At 49.1% G+C, this 16,191-nt stretch overlaps 1 protein-coding gene across 1 annotated transcript in view; it reads right to left on the bottom strand.

Annotated features, from left to right (window-relative positions):
* The window catches only part of bcap31 (B cell receptor associated protein 31), a 110,768-nt gene that overhangs the window by 55,125 nt on the left and 39,452 nt on the right, over positions 1–16,191 (bottom strand). The window lies entirely within an intron of this gene.

Genomic DNA, 16,191 nt, shown 5'->3' with positions numbered 1-16,191 from the left:
CAAACCCACAAACCATCCCCACACTGTCAGAACAAACCCACAAACCATCCCCACACTGTCAGAACCCACAAACCATCCCCACACTGTCAGAACAAACCACATACCATCCCCACACTGTCAGAACAAACCCACCAACCATCCCCACACTGTCAGTACAAACCCACCAACCATCTCCACACTGTCAGTACAAACCCACCAACCATCCCCACACTGTCAGAACAAACCCACCAACCATCTCCACACTGCCAGAACAAACCCACCAACCATCCCCACACTGTCAGAACAAACCACATACCATCTCCACACTGTCAGAACAAACCCACAAACCATCCCCACACTGTCAGAACAAACCCACAAACCATCCCCACACTGTCAGAACCCACAAACCATCCCCACACTGTCAGAACAAACCACATACCATCCCCACACTGTCAGAAGAAACCCACCAACCATCCCCACACTGTCAGAACAAACCCACAAACCATCTCCACACTGCCAGAAGAAACCACATACCATCCCCACATTGTCAGAACAAACCCACCAACCATCCCCATACTGTCAGAACAAACCCACAAACCATCTCCACACTGCCAGAACAAACCCACCAACCATCTCCACACTGTCAGAACAAACCCACCAACCATCTCCACACTGTCAGAACAAACCCATCAACCATCCCCACACTGTCAGAACAAACCCACGAACCATCCCCACACTGTCAGAACAAACCCACCACCCATCTCCACACTGTCAGAACAAACCCACCAACCATCTCCACACTGTCAGAACAAACCCACCAACCATCTCCACACATTCAGAACAAACCCACAAACCATCTCCACACTGTCAGAACAAACCCACATACCATCTCCACTGTCAGAACAAACCCACAAACCATCCCCACACTGTCAGAACAAACCCACCAACCATCCCCACACTGTCAGAACAAACCACAAACCATCCCCACACTGTCAGAACAAACCCACCAACCATCCCCACACTGTCAGAACAAACCACATACCATCCCCACACTGTCAGAACAAACCCACCAACAATCTCCACACTGTCAGAACAAACCATCCCCACACTGTCAGAACAAACCCACATACCATCTCCACACTGTCAGAACAAACCCACAAACCATCCCCACACTGTCAGAACAAACCCACCAACCATCTCCACACTGTCAGAACAAACCCATCAACCATCCCCACACTGTCAGAACAAACCCACCAACCATCACCACACTGTCAGAACAAACCCACCAACCATCTCCACACATTCAGAACAAACCCACAAACCATCTCCACACTGTCAGAACATACCCACCAACCATCCCCACACTGTCAGAACAAACCCACAAACCATCCCCACACTGTCAGAACAAACCCACATACCAATCCCACATTGTCAGAACAAACCCACAAACCATCCCCACACTGTCAGAACAAACCCACCAACCATCTCCACACTGTCAGAACAAACCGACCAACTATCTCCACACTGTCAGAACAAACCACATACCATCCCCACACTGTCAGAACAAACCCACAAACCATCCCCACACTGTCAGAACAAACCACATACCATCTCCACAGTCAGAACAAACCTACCAACCACCCCCACACTGTTAGAACAAACCCACCAACCATCTCCACACTGTCAGAACAAACCCACCAACCATCTCCACACTGTCAGAACAAACCCATCAACCATCCCCACACTGTCAGAACAAACCCACCAACCATCACCACACTGTCAGAACAAACCCAGCAACCATCACCACACTGTCAGAACAAACCCAGCAACCATCTCCACACATTCAGAACAAACCCACAAACCATCCCCACACTGTCAGAACAAACCCACAACATCTCCACACTGTCAGAACAAACCCACCAACCATCTCCACACTGTCAGAACAAACCACATACCATCCCCACACTGTCAGAACAAACCCACAAACCATCTCCACACTGTCAGACCAAACCCACATACCATCCCCACACTGTCAGAACAAACCCACAAACCATCCCCACACTGTCAGAACAAACCCACAAACCATCCCCACACTGTCAGAACAAACCCACAAACCATCCCCACACTGTCAGAACAAATCCACATACCATCCCCACACTGTCAGAACAAACTCACAAACCATCCCCACACTGTCAGAACAAACCCACCAACCATCTCCACACTGTCAGAACAAACCGACCAACCATCTCCACACTGTCAGAACAAACCGACCAACCATCTCCACACTGTCAGAACAAACCACATACCATCCCCACACTGTCAGAACAAACCCACAAACCATCCCCACACTGTCAGAACAAACCACCAACCATCCCGACACTGTCAGAACAAACCCACCAACCATCTCCACACTGTCAGAACAAACCCACAAACCATCCCCAGACGGTCAGAACAAACCCACCAACCATCTCCACACTGTCAGAACAAACCCATCAACCATCCCCACACTGTCAGTACAAACCCACCAACCATCTCCACACTGTCAGAACAAACCCACCAACCATTCCCACACTGTCAGAACAAACCCACCAACCATCTCCACACTGCCAGAACAAACCCACCAACCATCCCCACACTGTCAGAACAAACCACATACCATCCCCACACTGTCAGAACAAACCCACAAACCATCCCCACACTGTCAGAACAAACCACATACCATCGCCACACTGTCAGAACAAACCCACAAACCATCCCCACACTGTCAGAACAAACCCACAAACCATCCCCACACTGTCAGAACCCACAAACCATCCCCACACTGTCAGAACAAACCACATACCATCCCCACACTGTCAGAACAAACCCACCAACCATCCCCACACTGTCAGTACAAACCCACCAACCATCTCCACACTGTCAGAACAAACCCACCAACCATCCCCACACTGTCAGAACAAACCCACCAACCATCTCCACACTGCCAGAACAAACCCACCAACCATCCCCACACTGTCAGAACAAACCACATACCATCTCCACACTGTCAGAACAAACCCACAAACCATCCCCACACTGTCAGAACAAACCCACAAACCATCCCCACACTGTCAGAACCCACAAACCATCCCCACACTGTCAGAACAAACCACATACCATCCCCACACTGTCAGAAGAAACCCACCAACCATCCCCACACTGTCAGAACAAACCCACAAACCATCTCCACACTGCCAGAAGAAACCACATACCATCCCCACATTGTCAGAACAAACCCACCAACCATCCCCATACTGTCAGAACAAACCCACAAACCATCTCCACACTGCCAGAACAAACCCACCAACCATCTCCACACTGTCAGAACAAACCCACCAACCATCTCCACACTGTCAGAACAAACCCATCAACCATCCCCACACTGTCAGAACAAACCCACCAACCATCCCCACACTGTCAGAACAAACCCACCACCCATCTCCACACTGTCAGAACAAACCCACCAACCATCTCCACACTGTCAGAACAAACCCACCAACCATCTCCACACATTCAGAACAAACCCACAAACCATCTCCACACTGTCAGAACAAACCCACATACCATCTCCACTGTCAGAACAAACCCACAAACCATCCCCACACTGTCAGAACAAACCCACCAACCATCCCCACACTGTCAGAACAAACCACAAACCATCCCCACACTGTCAGAACAAACCCACCAACCATCCCCACACTGTCAGAACAAACCCACCAACCATCCCCACACTGACAGAACAAACCACCAACCATCCCCACACTGTCAGAACAAACCCACCAACCATCTCCACACTGTCAGAACAAACCCAGAATTCATCCCCACACTGTCAGAATAAACACACAAACCATCCCCACACTGTCAGAACAAACCCACAAACCATCCCCACACTGTCAGAACAAACCCACCAACCATCCCCACACTGTCAGAACAAACCCACCAACCATCCCCACACTGTCAGAACAAACCCACCAACCATCCCCACACTGACAGAACAAACCACCAACCATCCCCACACTGTCAGAACAAACCCACCAACCATCTCCACACTGTCAGAACAAACCCAGAATTCATCCCCACACTGTCAGAACACACAAACCATCCCCACACTGTCAGAACAAACCCACAAACCATCCCCACACTGTCAGAACAAACCACATACCATCCCCACACTGTCAGAACAAACCACATACCATCTCCACACATTCAGAACAAACCCACAAACCATCTCCACACTGTCAGAACAAACCCATAAACCATCCCCACACTGTCAGAACAAACCACATACCATCTTCACACTGTCAGAACAAACCACATACCATCCCCACACTGTCAGAACAAACGCACAAACCATCTCCACACTGTCAGAACAAACCCACAAACCATCCCCACACTGTCAGAACAAACCCACAAACCATCCCCACATTGTCAGAACAAACCCACAAACCATCCCCACACTGTCAGAACAAACCCACCAACCATCTCCACACTGTCAGAACAAACCGACCAACTATCTCCACACTGTCAGAACAAACCACATACCATCCCCACACTGTCAGAACAAACCCACAAACCATCCCCACACTGTCAGAACAAACCACATACCATCTCCACAGTCAGAACAAACCTACCAACCACCCCCACACTGTTAGAACAAACCCACCAACCATCTCCACACTGTCAGAACAAACCACATACCATCCCCACACTGTCAGAACAAACCCACCAACAATCTCCACACTGTCAGAACAAACCCACCAACAATCTCCACACTGTCAGAACAAACCCACATATCATCCCCACACTGCCAGAACAAACCCACAAACCATCTCCACACTGTCAGAACAAACCCACCAACCATCTCCACGCTGTCAGAACAAACCCACCAACCATCTCCACACTGTCAGAACAAACCACATACCATCCCCACACTGTCAGAACAAACCCACAAACCATCTCCACACTGTCAGAACAAACCCACATACCATCCCCACACTGTCAGAACAAACCCACAAACCATCCCCACACTGTCAGAACAAACCCACAAACCATCCCCACACTGTCAGAACAAACCCACATACCATCCCCACACTGTCAGAACAAACCCACAAACCATCCCCACACTGTCAGAACAAACGCACATACCATCCCCACACTGTCAGAACAAACCCTCATGCCATCCCCACACTGTCAGAACAAACCCACAAACCATCCCCACACTGTCAGAACAAACCCACATACCATCCCCACACTGTCAGAACAAACCCACAAACCATCTCCACTCTGTCAGAACAAACCCACAAACCATCCCCACACTGTCAGAACAAATCCACATACCATCCCCACACTGTCAGAACAAACCCACAAACCATCCCCACACTGTCAGAACAAACCCACCAACCATCTCCACACTGTCAGAACAAACCGACCAACCATCTCCACACTGTCAGAACAAACCACATACCATCCCCACACTGTCAGAACAAACCCACAAACCATCCCCACACTGTCAGAACAAACCCACAAACCATCCCCACACTGCCAGAACAAACCCACCAACCATCCCCACACTGTCAGAACAAACCCACAAACCATCCCCACACGGTCAGAACAAACCCACCAACCATCTCCACACTGTCAGAACAATCCCATCAACCATCCCCACACTGTCAGTACAAACCCACCAACCATCTCCACACTGTCAGAACAAACCCACCAACCATCCCCACACTGTCAGAACAAACCCACCAACCATCTCCACACTGCCAGAACAAACCCACCAACCATCCCCACACTGTCAGAACAAACCACATACCATCCCCACACTGTCAGAACAAACCCACAAACCATCCCCACACTGTCAGAACAAACCACATACCATCTGCACACTGTCAGAACAAACCCACAAACCATCCCCACACTGTCAGAACCCACAAACCATCCCCACACTGTCAGAACAAACCACATACCATCCCCACACTGTCAGAACAAACCCACCATCCCCACACTGTCAGAACAAACCCACCAACCATCCCCACACTGTCAGAACAAACCACATACCATCTCCACACTGTCAGAACAAACCACATACCATCCCCACACTGTCAGAACAAACCCAGAAACCATCTCCACACTGTCAGAACAAACCCACATACCATCCCCACACTGTCAGAACAAACCCATCAACCATCTTCACACTGTCAGAACAAACCCACCAACCATCCCCACACAGTCAGAACAAACCACAAACCATCTCCACACTGTCAGAACAAACCCACCAACAATCTCCACACTGTCAGAACAAACCCACAAACCATCCCCACACTGTCAGAACAAACCCACAAACCATCCCCACACTGTCAGAACAAACCCACAAACCATCCCCACTCTGTCAGATCAAACCCACATACCATCCCCACACTGTCAGAACAAACCCACATACCATCCCCACACTGTCAGAACAAACCCACAAACCATCTCCACACTGTCAGAACAAACCCACAAACCATCCCCACACTGTCAGAACAAACCCACCAACCATCCCCACACTGTCAGAACAAACCCACAAACCATCCCCACACTGTCAGAACAAACCACATACCATCCCCACACTGTCAGAACAAACCCACCAACAATCTCCACACTGTCAGAACAAACCATCCCCACACTGTCAGAACAAACCCACATACCATCTCCACACTGTCAGAACAAACCCACAAACCATCCCCACACTGTCAGAACAAACCCACCAACCATCTCCACACTGTCAGAACAAACCCATCAACCATCCCCACACTGTCAGAACAAACCCACCAACCATCACCACACTGTCAGAACAAACCCACCAACCATCTCCACACATTCAGAACAAACCCACAAACCATCTCCACACTGTCAGAACATACCCACCAACCATCCCCACACTGTCAGAACAAACCCACAAACCATCCCCACACTGTCAGAACAAACCCACATACCAATCCCACATTGTCAGAACAAACCCACAAACCATCCCCACACTGTCAGAACAAACCCACCAACCATCTCCACACTGTCAGAACAAACCGACCAACTATCTCCACACTGTCAGAACAAACCACATACCATCCCCACACTGTCAGAACAAACCCACAAACCATCCCCACACTGTCAGAACAAACCACATACCATCTCCACAGTCAGAACAAACCTACCAACCACCCCCACACTGTTAGAACAAACCCACCAACCATCTCCACACTGTCAGAACAAACCCACCAACCATCTCCACACTGTCAGAACAAACCCATCAACCATCCCCACACTGTCAGAACAAACCCACCAACCATCACCACACTGTCAGAACAAACCCAGCAACCATCACCACACTGTCAGAACAAACCCAGCAACCATCTCCACACATTCAGAACAAACCCACAAACCATCCCCACACTGTCAGAACAAACCCACAACATCTCCACACTGTCAGAACAAACCCACCAACCATCTCCACACTGTCAGAACAAACCACATACCATCCCCACACTGTCAGAACAAACCCACAAACCATCTCCACACTGTCAGACCAAACCCACATACCATCCCCACACTGTCAGAACAAACCCACAAACCATCCCCACACTGTCAGAACAAACCCACAAACCATCCCCACACTGTCAGAACAAACCCACAAACCATCCCCACACTGTCAGAACAAATCCACATACCATCCCCACACTGTCAGAACAAACTCACAAACCATCCCCACACTGTCAGAACAAACCCACCAACCATCTCCACACTGTCAGAACAAACCGACCAACCATCTCCACACTGTCAGAACAAACCGACCAACCATCTCCACACTGTCAGAACAAACCACATACCATCCCCACACTGTCAGAACAAACCCACAAACCATCCCCACACTGTCAGAACAAACCACCAACCATCCCGACACTGTCAGAACAAACCCACCAACCATCTCCACACTGTCAGAACAAACCCACAAACCATCCCCAGACGGTCAGAACAAACCCACCAACCATCTCCACACTGTCAGAACAAACCCATCAACCATCCCCACACTGTCAGTACAAACCCACCAACCATCTCCACACTGTCAGAACAAACCCACCAACCATTCCCACACTGTCAGAACAAACCCACCAACCATCTCCACACTGCCAGAACAAACCCACCAACCATCCCCACACTGTCAGAACAAACCACATACCATCCCCACACTGTCAGAACAAACCCACAAACCATCCCCACACTGTCAGAACAAACCACATACCATCGCCACACTGTCAGAACAAACCCACAAACCATCCCCACACTGTCAGAACAAACCCACAAACCATCCCCACACTGTCAGAACCCACAAACCATCCCCACACTGTCAGAACAAACCACATACCATCCCCACACTGTCAGAACAAACCCACCAACCATCCCCACACTGTCAGTACAAACCCACCAACCATCTCCGCACTGTCAGAACAAACCCACCAACCATCCCCACACTGTCAGAACAAACCCACCAACCATCTCCACACTGCCAGAACAAACCCACCAACCATCCCCACACTGTCAGAACAAACCACATACCATCTCCACACTGTCAGAACAAACCCACAAACCATCCCCACACTGTCAGAACAAACCCACAAACCATCCCCATACTGTCAGAACCCACAAACCATCCCCACACTGTCAGAACAAACCACATACCATCCCCACACTGTCAGAAGAAACCCACCAACCATCCCCACACTGTCAGAACAAACCCACAAACCATCTCCACACTGCCAGAAGAAACCACATACCATCCCCACACTGTCAGAACAAACCCACCAACCATCCCCATACTGTCAGAACAAACCCACAAACCATCTCCACACTGCCAGAACAAACCCACCAACCATCTCCACACTGTCAGAACAAACCCACCAACCATCTCCACACTGTCAGAACAAACCCATCAACCATCCCCACACTGTCAGAACAAACCCACCAACCATCCCCACACTGTCAGAACAAACCCACCACCCATCTCCACACTGTCAGAACAAACCCACCAACCATCTCCACACTGTCAGAACAAACCCACCAACCATCTCCACACATTCAGAACAAACCCACAAACCATCTCCACACTGTCAGAACAAACCCACATACCATCTCCACTGTCAGAACAAACCCACAAACCATCCCCACACTGTCAGAACAAACCCACCAACCATCCCCACACTGTCAGAACAAACCACAAACCATCCCCACACTGTCAGAACAAACCCACCAACCATCCCCACACTGTCAGAACAAACCCACCAACCATCCCCACACTGACAGAACAAACCACCAACCATCCCCACACTGTCAGAACAAACCCACCAACCATCTCCACACTGTCAGAACAAACCCAGAATTTATCCCCACACTGTCAGAATAAACACACAAACCATCCCCACACTGTCAGAACAAACCCACAAACCATCCCCACACTGTCAGAACAAACCCACCAACCATCCCCACACTGTCAGAACAAACCCACCAACCATCCCCACACTGACAGAACAAACCACCAACCATCCCCACACTGTCAGAACAAACCCACCAACCATCTCCACACTGTCAGAACAAACCCAGAATTCATCCCCACACTGTCAGAACACACAAACCATCCCCACACTGTCAGAACAAACCCACAAACCATCCCCACACTGTCAGAACAAACCACATACCATCCCCACACTGTCAGAACAAACCACATACCATCTCCACACATTCAGAACAAACCCACAAACCATCTCCACACTGTCAGAACAAACCCATAAACCATCCCCACACTGTCAGAACAAACCACATACCATCTTCACACTGTCAGAACAAACCACATACCATCTCCACACTGTCAGAACAAACCCACAAACCATCCCCTCACTGTCAGAAGAAACCACATACCATCCCCACACTGTCAGAAGAAACCACATACCATCCCCACACTGTCAGAACAAACCCACAAACCATCACCACATTGTCAGAACAAACCCACAAACCATCCCCACACTGTCAGAACAAACCACATACCATCTCCACACTGTCAGAACAAACCCACAAACCATCCCCTCACTGTCAGAAGAAACCACATACCATCCCCACACTGTCAGAACAAACCCACAAACCATCACCGCACTGTCAGAACAAACCCACAAACCATCTCCACACTGTCAGAACAAACCCATCAACCATCCCCACACTGTCAGAAGAAACCACATACCATCCCCACACTGTCAGAACAAACCCACAAACCATCACCGCACTGTCAGAACAAACCCACAAACCATCTCCACACTGTCAGAACAAACCCACCAACCATCCCCACACTGTCAGAACAAACCCACAAACCATCCCCACACTGTCAGAACAAACCACATACCATCCCCACACTGTCAGAACAAACCACATACCATCTCCACACTGTCAGAAGAAACCCACATACCATCTCCACACTGTCAGAACAAACCCACAAACCATCCCCACATTGTCAGAACAAACCCACAAACCATCCCCACACTGTCAGAACAAACCACATACCATCTCCACACTATCAGAACAAACCCACAAACCATCCCCTCACTGTCAGAAGAAACCACATACCATCCCCACACTGTCAGAAGAAACCACATACCATCCCCACACTGTCAGAACAAACCCACAAACCATCCCCACATTTTCAGAACAAACCCACAAACCATCCCCACACTGTCAGAACAAACCACATACCATCTCCACACTGTCAGAACAAACCCACCAACCATCTCCACACATTCAGAACAAACCCACAAACCATCTCCACACTGTCAGAACAAACCCACATACCATCTCCACTGTCAGAACAAACCCACAAACCATCTCCACACTGTCAGAACAAACCCACATACCATCTCCACTGTCAGAACAAACCCACAAACCATCCCCACACTGTCAGAACAAACCCACCAACCATCTCCACACTGTCAGAACAAACCACATACCATCCCCACACTGTCAGAACAAACCCACAAACCATCCCCACACTGTCAGAACAAACCACATACCATCTCCACAGTCAGAACAAACCCACCAACCATCCCCACACTGTCAGAACAAACCCACAAACCATACCCACACTGTCAGAACAAACCCACCAACCATCTCCACACTGTCAGAACAAATCCACCAACCATCTCCACACTGTCAGAACAAACCACAAACCATCCCCACACTGTCAGAACAAACCACAAACCATCCCCACACTGTCAGAACAAACCCACCAACCATCCCCACACTGTCAGAACAAACCCACCAACCATCCCCACACTGACAGAACAAACCACCAACCATCCCCACACTGTCAGAACAAACCCACCAACCATCTCCACACTGTCAGAACAAACCCAGAATTCATCCCCACACTGTCAGAATAAACACACAAACCATCCCCACACTGTCAGAACAAACCCACAAACCATCCCCACACTGTCAGAACAAACCACATACCATCCCCACACTGTCAGAACAAACCACATACCATCTCCACACATTCAGAACAAACCCACAAACCATCTCCACACTGTCAGAACAAACCCATAAACCATCCCCACACTGTCAGAACAAACCACATACCATCTTCACACTGTCAGAACAAACCACATACCATCTCCACACTGTCAGAACAAACCCACAAACCATCCCCTCACTGTCAGAAGAAACCACATACCATCCCCACACTGTCAGAAGAAACCACATACCATCCCCACACTGTCAGAACAAACCCACAAACCATCACCACATTGTCAGAACAAACCCACAAACCATCCCCACACTGTCAGAACAAACCACATACCATCTCCACACTGTCAGAACAAACCCACAATCCATCCCCTCACTGTCAGAAGAAACCACATACCATCCCCACACTGTCAGAACAAACCCACAAACCATCACCGCACTGTCAGAACAAACCCACAAACCATCTCCACACTGTCAGAACAAACCCATCAACCATCCCCACACTGTCAGAAGAAACCACATACCATCCCCACACTGTCAGAACAAACCCACAAACCATCACCGCACTGTCAGAACAAACCCACAAACCATCTCCACACTGTCAGAACAAACCCACCAACCATCCCCACACTGTCAGAACAAACCCACAAACCATCCCCACACTGTCAGAACAAACCACATACCATCCCCACACTGTCAGAACAAACCACATACCAACTCCACACTGTCAGAAGAAACCCACATACCATCTCCACACTGTCAGAACAAACCCACAAACCATCCCCACATTGTCAGAACAAACCCACAAACCATCCCCACACTGTCAGAAGAAACCACATACCATCCCCAAACTGTCAGAACAAACCACATACCATCCCCACACTGTCAGAAGAAACCCACATAACATCCTCACACTGTCAGAACAAACCACATACCATCTCCACACTGTCAGAACAAACCCAGATACCATCCCCACACTGTCAGAACAAACCCACAAACCATCCCCACACTGTCAGAACAAACCACATACCATCCCCACACTCAGAACAAACCCACAAACCATCCCCACACTCAGAACAAAGCACATACCATCTCCACACTGTCAGAAGAAACCCACCAACCATCCCCACACTGTCAGAACAAACCACATACCATCCCCACACTGTCAGAAGAAACCCACCAACCATCCCCACACTGTCAGAACAAACCCACAAACCATCTCCACACTGCCAGAAGAAACCACATACCATCCCCACACTGTCAGAACAAACCCACCAACCATCCCCATACTGTCAGAACAAACCCACAAACCATCTCCACACTGCCAGAACAAACCCACCAACCATCTCCACACTGTCAGAACAAACCCACCAACCATCTCCACACTGTCAGAACAAACCCATCAACCATCCCCACACTGTCAGAACAAACCCACCAACCATCCCCACACTGTCAGAACAAACCCACCACCCATCTCCACACTGTCAGAACAAACCCACCAACCATCTCCACACTGTCAGAACAAACCCACCAACCATCTCCACACATTCAGAACAAACCCACAAACCATCTCCACACTGTCAGAACAAACCCACATACCATCTCCACTGTCAGAACAAACCCACAAACCATCCCCACACTGTCAGAACAAACCCACCAACCATCCCCACACTGTCAGAACAAACCACAAACCATCCCCACACTGTCAGAACAAACCCACCAACCATCCCCACACTGTCAGAACAAACCCACCAACCATCCCCACACTGACAGAACAAACCACCAACCATCCCCACACTGTCAGAACAAACCCACCAACCATCTCCACACTGTCAGAACAAACCCAGAATTTATCCCCACACTGTCAGAATAAACACACAAACCATCCCCACACTGTCAGAACAAACCCACAAACCATCCCCACACTGTCAGAACAAACCCACCAACCATCCCCACACTGTCAGAACAAACCCACCAACCATCCCCACACTGACAGAACAAACCACCAACCATCCCCACACTGTCAGAACAAACCCACCAACCATCTCCACACTGTCAGAACAAACCCAGAATTCATCCCCACACTGTCAGAACACACAAACCATCCCCACACTGTCAGAACAAACCCACAAACCATCCCCACACTGTCAGAACAAACCACATACCATCCCCACACTGTCAGAACAAACCACATACCATCTCCACACATTCAGAACAAACCCACAAACCATCTCCACACTGTCAGAACAAACCCATAAACCATCCCCACACTGTCAGAACAAACCACATACCATCTTCACACTGTCAGAACAAACCACATACCATCTCCACACTGTCAGAACAAACCCACAAACCATCCCCTCACTGTCAGAAGAAACCACATACCATCCCCACACTGTCAGAAGAAACCACATACCATCCCCACACTGTCAGAACAAACCCACAAACCATCACCACATTGTCAGAACAAACCCACAAACCATCCCCACACTGTCAGAACAAACCACATACCATCTCCACACTGTCAGAACAAACCCACAAACCATCCCCTCACTGTCAGAAGAAACCACATACCATCCCCACACTGTCAGAACAAACCCACAAACCATCACCGCACTGTCAGAACAAACCCACAAACCATCTCCACACTGTCAGAACAAACCCATCAACCATCCCCACACTGTCAGAAGAAACCACATACCATCCCCACACTGTCAGAACAAACCCACAAACCATCACCGCACTGTCAGAACAAACCCACAAACCATCTCCACACTGTCAGAACAAACCCACCAACCATCCCCACACTGTCAGAACAAACCCACAAACCATCCCCACACTGTCAGAACAAACCACATACCATCCCCACACTGTCAGAACAAACCACATACCATCTCCACACTGTCAGAAGAAACCCACATACCATCTCCACACTGTCAGAACAAACCCACAAACCATCCCCACATTGTCAGAACAAACCCACAAACCATCCCCACACTGTCAGAACAAACCACATACCATCTCCACACTATCAGAACAAACCCACAAACCATCCCCTCACTGTCAGAAGAAACCACATACCATCCCCACACTGTCAGAAGAAACCACATACCATCCCCACACTGTCAGAACAAACCCACAAACCATCCCCACATTTTCAGAACAAACCCACAAACCATCCCCACACTGTCAGAACAAACCACATACCATCTCCACACTGTCAGAACAAACCCACCAACCATCTCCACACATTCAGAACAAACCCACAAACCATCTCCACACTGTCAGAACAAACCCACATACCATCTCCACTGTCAGAACAAACCCACAAACCATCCCCACACTGTCAGAACAAACCCACCAACCATCTCCACACTGTCAGAACAAACCACATACCATCCCCACACTGTCAGAACAAACCCACAAACCATCCCCACACTGTCAGAACAAACCACATACCATCTCCACAGTCAGAACAAACCCACCAACCATCCCCACACTGTCAGAACAAACCCACAAACCATACCCACACTGTCAGAACAAACCCACCAACCATCTCCACACTGTCAGAACAAATCCACCAACCATCTCCACACTGTCAGAACAAACCACAAACCATCCCCACACTGTCAGAACAAACCACAAACCATCCCCACACTGTCAGAACAAACCCACCAACCATCCCCACACTGTCAGAACAAACCCACCAACCATCCCCACACTGACAGAACAAACCACCAACCATCCCCACACTGTCAGAACAAACCCACCAACCATCTCCACACTGTCAGAACAAACCCAGAATTCATCCCCACACTGTCAGAATAAACACACAAACCATCCCCACACTGTCAGAACAAACCCACAAACCATCCCCACACTGTCAGAACAAACCACATACCATCCCCACACTGTCAGAACAAACCACATACCATCTCCACACATTCAGAACAAACCCACAAACCATCTCCACACTGTCAGAACAAACCCATAAACCATCCCCACACTGTCAGAACAAACCACATACCATCTTCACACTGTCAGAACAAACCACATACCATCTCCACACTGTCAGAACAAACCCACAAACCATCCCCTCACTGTCAGAAGAAACCACATACCATCCCCACACTGTCAGAAGAAACCACATACCATCCCCACACTGTCAGAACAAACCCACAAACCATCACCACATTGTCAGAACAAACCCACAAACCATCCCCACACTGTCAGAACAAACCACATACCATCTCCACACTGTCAGAACAAACCCACAATCCATCCCCTCACTGTCAGAAGAAACCACATACCATCCCCACACTGTCAGAACAAACCCACAAACCATCACCGCACTGTCAGAACAAACCCACAAACCATCTCCACACTGTCAGAACAAACCCATCAACCATCCCCACACTGTCAGAAGAAACCACATACCATCCCCACACTGTCAGAACAAACCCACAAACCATCACCGCACTGTCAGAACAAACCCACAAACCATCTCCACACTGTCAGAACAAACCCACCAACCATCCCCACACTGTCAGAACAAACCCACAAACCATCCCCACACTGTCAGAACAAACCACATACCATCCCCACACTGTCAGAACAAACCACATACCAACTCCA

Source organism: Hemitrygon akajei, chromosome 24, assembly GCF_048418815.1.
Source record: "Hemitrygon akajei chromosome 24, sHemAka1.3, whole genome shotgun sequence".
In the NCBI taxonomy this organism is placed as follows: domain Eukaryota; kingdom Metazoa; phylum Chordata; class Chondrichthyes; order Myliobatiformes; family Dasyatidae; genus Hemitrygon; species Hemitrygon akajei.
This window is presented reverse-complemented; position numbering and strand designations above follow the sequence as displayed.